Genomic DNA, 6526 nt, shown 5'->3' on the forward strand with positions numbered 1-6526 from the left:
CTTTCAACGAATCCCAAGAACGAACTCGTGAAAATGCGATATACAGTTGTCCATGACTGAAAATATCTTTTCGAAGATCAATTGCAATTTTATCGAAAGTCTGTCCTTGTGATATTTATGGTCATAGCAAATGTCAATTTTACTGGAAATTGTTTTCTTCTGAATGTAAATGGATATATATTTTCGCAATACAAAGTGATACGATTAAGAAAAACAATTTCTCCAATTTTATTACCTGTTAAAATTTCACAACGCAGTAAATTATTATCTAAATCTAAAATTAATAATCTTGTATCATTACATAAACCTTCATTGATACTAAGATTTCTAATGACAATAGTGTATTTTCTTGAATGTAATTTATATGGTGGAAGACATGTTGGATTTAAAGAGTTGAGATATTCTATCGGAATTGCTTCATATATGTCTTGATTATCTCCAGTTGTTTCAAGAGTATACTTGTATAAACTCTTTCTGTCGTTTCATCCAATAAATTTACTACTTTTTCGTTTATTTCTTCAACATCGACATTTCTTGCAGATAATATAACGTAATTAGTCATAATTTGATATTGTTTACGTTTTATAATATCTTCATACATGTCTTTAACTATGTTCGAATTTGCATTTGCTATACATTTTTCTGAAATAAAAATATTTTCTAAATGATCATTTAAAGAACCATTACCTAAATTTAGTAAAAATTGTGTAAATTCTTTTTCCTGTGGTAAAGTTCTCATATTTTGTGTCAATGAAAATATCTTAAATTGCTTCCAAAGAATACTAAATTTTATCGATAATTTTATAATTTCATAACGCGTCGCTTTTTCTTTAATGAGTAATAATTGTCTGAAATCCCCACAAGAAGAACAACTTCAAAATTTTATCACCAAAATATGAATCATTAGCATTATATCACGTAATGTTCGATCCATTATTTCTAATACATAGCGTGGTGTCATAGGGGCTTCTATAATGAAAACATCTACAAGTTTTAAATTTTTAGCTTCTTAGATTGAACTTTAATGTTCGATGTAGAATCGCTGAAAAGAGGTACAGATAACCCAAAAACTTTGTGTATTGTTTTTCCATTTGGAAGTAATGTTGAGTACCGGTAAATGCCATCGTAGAAACTATTTTGCCTCTACTTTTAAGTAGATAATACAAGGTTGTATAAATGAACGTTTTACCAGACCCACCTGGACCATCATATAAAAACATTTCTCACTATTATTATTTGTTGTTGTTATTAAAATAGTATCAACAATTTCTTTTTGTTCTGTATGTAATTGTTCATATCGTCGCATACCTATTGATGTATCTTCTTCAATCTGTTCTTCATTATTTATTTCTTGTTCCTCTATTTCTTGTTCCATTTCAGGAAAATTAGCAATATTTGATCCTTCTTTTTGAAGTAAATTAATAATATGATTATAAACTTTTTTCATTCCTATTATAGATCCAAATCGTCTTATATAATCTTCTGACATATCTTTTTTAAACTCATCCCATAACTTTTTCGGATGAACTGATTGACAATGAATTAAAATTCGTACGAATAAATTTCGAAGTCGTCTTGGCATCATCCAAACTTTTGCTTCATTCATTACACGATACCATTCATCATCATCTTCTATAAGTCCTAATGCTAAACATGCGGCAGTGAAAGTTTGATGTATTTCGTTATTAACTGTTTTTTAATTCTTGAAAACTTGTAATTCCTTTAACATGTAGTAAAAGTATACGTAAATGAAACAATTCTATCTGAGACGGGCTGATGGTATACATACGACCAATACAATTAAAGTATCTTTGACGTCTCTCTCAGCGATTAATAATTCTGCCATTAATTTTAATTTTTTTAAATACATAATGAAATGGAATGTCACTATATAAATATTGTTTTGCTTCTTCATCTCGAGCATTTAATTCAAAATAATTTAATAACATTATTACTCGTTCTACAGCAGGTCTTATCGTATCATTATTAATATTATCATCGATTATTACATTATGTTCATTTGGTAAATGAATTAGTAAACGAAATATAGCGTGATTTTTTTCTTGCAAAGGTTTACTTAAAATACGCCAAGATGCTTCCACGGGTCCAACACACCAAGCTTCAATAAAATCTTGAATTTCATCATGATTTATAGTTTTATCTACATTTTCTCCAATAACTACGGATGCAGAATCATGAGCTTTATAAATATATTTATATAAATATTTTACAGATCGTATACTCGAAACTATTTCAACATTAATATGACTATTGAATAAAAGTAAGAGCGTCGGATTAAATGGAACAACATATCGATTATCAAACAACATATCGTCCAGGTCTTTCGTATAGCAATCTATTATTTCTTCAATGATATTGCGGATAACCATCTTCATCCATAATTGTTTCAGATTGAAATGGTTTTGGAAAATGTTTCGAGCATTTATTATTTATCAAACATCAATCTCCACATGGTCCATGAATCATATGTTTCATTACAATATTATGTAAACTTTTATTTCATTAGAATCAGGAATTTCTGCAGAAATAAATTTATCAACTATTTCAGCATTTGCTATTTTATAATTCTGTTTTAAGGTAATCAACAAATGTATATGTGGCAATCCACGTTTTTGAAATTCTATTACATAAACACATGCCAAAACATCACCAAAAATTTTTTGTCTAACAATAATATCGATTAAATCTTTTTTTATATTAAATACTCGAGCACATATATCTGGTCTATTTGCAGGTTGTTGATTTGGAAGTAAATTTTCTTTAATTTCGCGCCAATTTGGATTACAAGTCATAGTAACAAAGACATTTGGTTTTCCATATTTCCGAACAATAGCCATCGCATCTTGATAATGTTGCAACATATTACGCGATGAGCCTACAAATGTCGATGGAAGTATAATCATTTTTCCAATATGAGCATTATTATTACTGGCGGTGTTTGCTAAATAATCAATTAATCCTTGAAAATTATCAGCTCGTAATTGTTTGTGATTCTGTTTACAATAATTAATTCGATCTTTTTCAATTTTTATATAACTATCAACAAGCCATTGTTGAAATAATCGTATTCCCATAATGAAAATATTAAAATTATCACATATAGCTATGCGATATTTTACATATGCAGCTCCACTTACTCGTTTATTACAATTCTTACGTTATAAATTATCATACCATCCTTGATTACCATATGGATAGAATAATGGATAAATCCATGGTTCTACATTTGGATTCATTGTATTGACTTGTTGTAATGTTTTATTATTTTTGTTATATATTGTTACATAAGTTTCCGGAATTTCACCATTTGCCGTAGTAGAAAAAATAGCTGCAACTTCATTTACTCTTTGCACATTATATGTATCGGCCACGATCAATGCCTTTCTTTGTCAAAAATCCCAATTGTAACTCACATATATTATTATTTTCAGTTATTTGTTGTTGCATTTGAATTCATGCATCATTCGATATGATTCTGCAAAGATATTATTCGTACGCATTGTATTATCTATTGAATTTAAAATTTCTTTATCAAGATTAGAATTTCGATGTAACCGACACACTGTCGCTTCATTATTATCCACAATAAAAAGTTGACCATAACTTGGCATTTCATTAGATGAAGGATACAATACAGTATTAATTTGATAATAAATTTGTCCTTGAATTTTAAAACAATAAGGTCCACGTCTTTGCGCTAAAATCTGATATGCTTGCATTAAACGACGCGAATAAAAATATGTTATTGTAACCACGAATACGATTATAAAAATGATTTGATTTTGAATGATTTCCAATAAATAATTCATAAAGTTCATACGGAGGTTGTGATAAAGAGTCTAACATAACAGAACCATGACTGCAACAATTAAATGAATTACCCTTATTAGCTACATTTTCAGAATTAAAATGTTTTGCACCACAATGTACACAACATATATTCATTTTTCCTATGTAATACTCTATGATATTTTGTAATTGAGTAGTATAAGATGTATTAATATTTACAAATCCTTTTTTTAAAGCTCGAACTTTTTCATTACGATTTGCATCTTTACTTTTATCAATTATATTGTGTATACTATTTGATGTGCTAGGTATAGAGAAAGTAATATTGTTATTTAATAAAGTTTTTGTAGTTGAATTGTGAGCATTTCTAATTAAATCAGTATCATCAGTAGGATATATAGGCGGGTTCTAACTCAGGTCCTCTCAGGGGAGGTGAGGCTTCGCGGGGATTACGGTGGCGCGGGGGAATGACGTCACGCGGATGGAGGGGATTTCGGAGGCGGCGCGTATTAATGTTTTATCGCAATATTATATTACATGCCCGGTTGATAAAATATTTATAAACAATATAAACAGCGGTATTCCTTAAGCAATATTGTATTACATATCCTAACGTGTTGGAACATGTTTTTGCAAAACAAATGGCTCTCGCGGTACATCCCCACCCCCACCCCCCACCCCTCGCCCTTAATATAGGTACCTACCTCCACCCCCACCCCCGATATAAGTAGTTCTAGATTTTTTTCCGTTCGATGTATTCTTATCTCTCTCTCATTGAATTACGCAGCATGCGAATTTATAAACAATATAAACAAACAATATAAACACCTTCCAGAATCGTCTTCCGCGATTTTTTCTCGGAAGAATTTTTAACGTATCAGCGCCGTTCGGCTGCTTTGTACCCTTGCTTCCGCCGCTCGAATATCAGCGCCGATGTTCGGTCGCTTTGCGCTTTCGCGGTACACCCCTTACCTCCGATATAAATAATTCTAGATTTTTTCGTTCGACGTATCCTTATCTCTCTTTCTTTCCTAGTGTTTGCTCTCTCATGATAACTCTCTCGCAAGGAGCATGAAAGCTGGGATGGGCAAACGCAAAGAAAGTACACCATGATATAGTAAACTTAAAACTCTTTATTCATGTTTTTATATATTTTCTTGTCTTACATATTATATGAACTAAAAGCTAAAGCCGCCAGCTCGCAATCGACGAGTTGATGCTTGTTGAAAGCGTCACTCGCGCGTATTACATTTGATACTTTTTTAGGATCCGTTACAGTGGACGCGATATTGGAGAATTGCGTAAATTTGACATCGACTGTTTGGATAATTTTATCTAATCGATCAAAAGTTACATCTATGCATTGATCGAGATCGAACATACGGTGTAACGTCGATTCGACCATCATCATGCATACGTTTGAAGATTAGAGACTTATGAGTTTAGCGTTGTTAATTGTACGAACTCGCACTGTTAGCGGTCCAACGCTTATAAAATTGTAGATGTCGTGAGAGTCGTTCCGAAGGAGATTTAAAATATTGCGACGTTGCTCGCAGAGTCCCTTCCACGTATCGAAAGATAATATCAGTTCCTTTCCCCGATGATCTCCTATGACAATCTCCACGTAACTCGGCGGACCCACGTTGATACCAATTTCGAGGAATTTGAATTCCGTAGCTGTCAATGCGTATCGTCTGCCTAATACTACGAACCGCACGATGCTCCGATGAAATGCTACGGGAAAAATTAAAATTAAGTAATACTAATAATACAATTTGTAAAAATAGAAAAATAGAAAAAATGTTAAACGAAACTTACTCGTCGTATTTGTTCTCAAACGATGGAGTTTTATCACGACTCGTAATTATTCACGTGTCTTCCGATGCCACTGCTGCTTCTTTCAACGTAGTACATTTCTCTGGGAGGTTATGAAAAGTGAATCCACGGGCGGTTAACACGACACTGGTCGTACAGGAATTAATCGGTTATACCCGACGCTCATCTACCAAAAGTATAATGTAGTAGTGGGGGATCAATGCTTCTAACGCATTGGAATTTAGAAGAAGGGGGAGGCGGCGCTCGAACAAAAGAATTCTTAGAAACGCAAGCAAAGGATTAGGGTGAGGAAATAAGAGATAACGCATATTAATGTTTACATATTTTATTTTTCTCGCAATTCTTTCTGGCGTCGCGACCACCAGTTAAATATTTTAAATACATTTTGTAATGCGCAATTCTTAACATGTTTTCCATATCGCATACTATTCGTATCATCTAATTTATTTAGAGCATCGATATCTTCGTAATCCGCATCCAAGGTTTCAATAATATAGCCGTTCCCCGCATCGTCTAGTATATCGGCCAGCCATTTTCGCTTTCAAGTCCTTTAACGTACACGACAGACGATTCTTCTTCCTCTTCTTCTTCGTGTATCGTACCAACGATAGCTGTTGTAATCACACGCTTAGCCAAACCATACGGAACGTTTCCGTCTTCCCATTGTAATCCGTGATGATTTCTAATCAACCATGAGACTTGACATCGCTCAGATTTTGTAAGCACGCTCCACGGTACGGGACTTGCGAAAAAGTAATGCGATAGAACATCAAGAGACACGGTAGTGTCTTGAAGTCGAGTCATCATCACTCAGACGCAAGACACACCGTATATCTTTACGCGAATGGCTAAGTTGCGAGTAATGCATATTATCGGTTCT

The sequence above is a fragment of the Camponotus floridanus genome, unplaced genomic scaffold (genome assembly GCF_003227725.1).
Source record: "Camponotus floridanus strain SB8 unplaced genomic scaffold, Cflo_v7.5 scaffold198, whole genome shotgun sequence".
NCBI classification, from domain to species: domain Eukaryota; kingdom Metazoa; phylum Arthropoda; class Insecta; order Hymenoptera; family Formicidae; genus Camponotus; species Camponotus floridanus.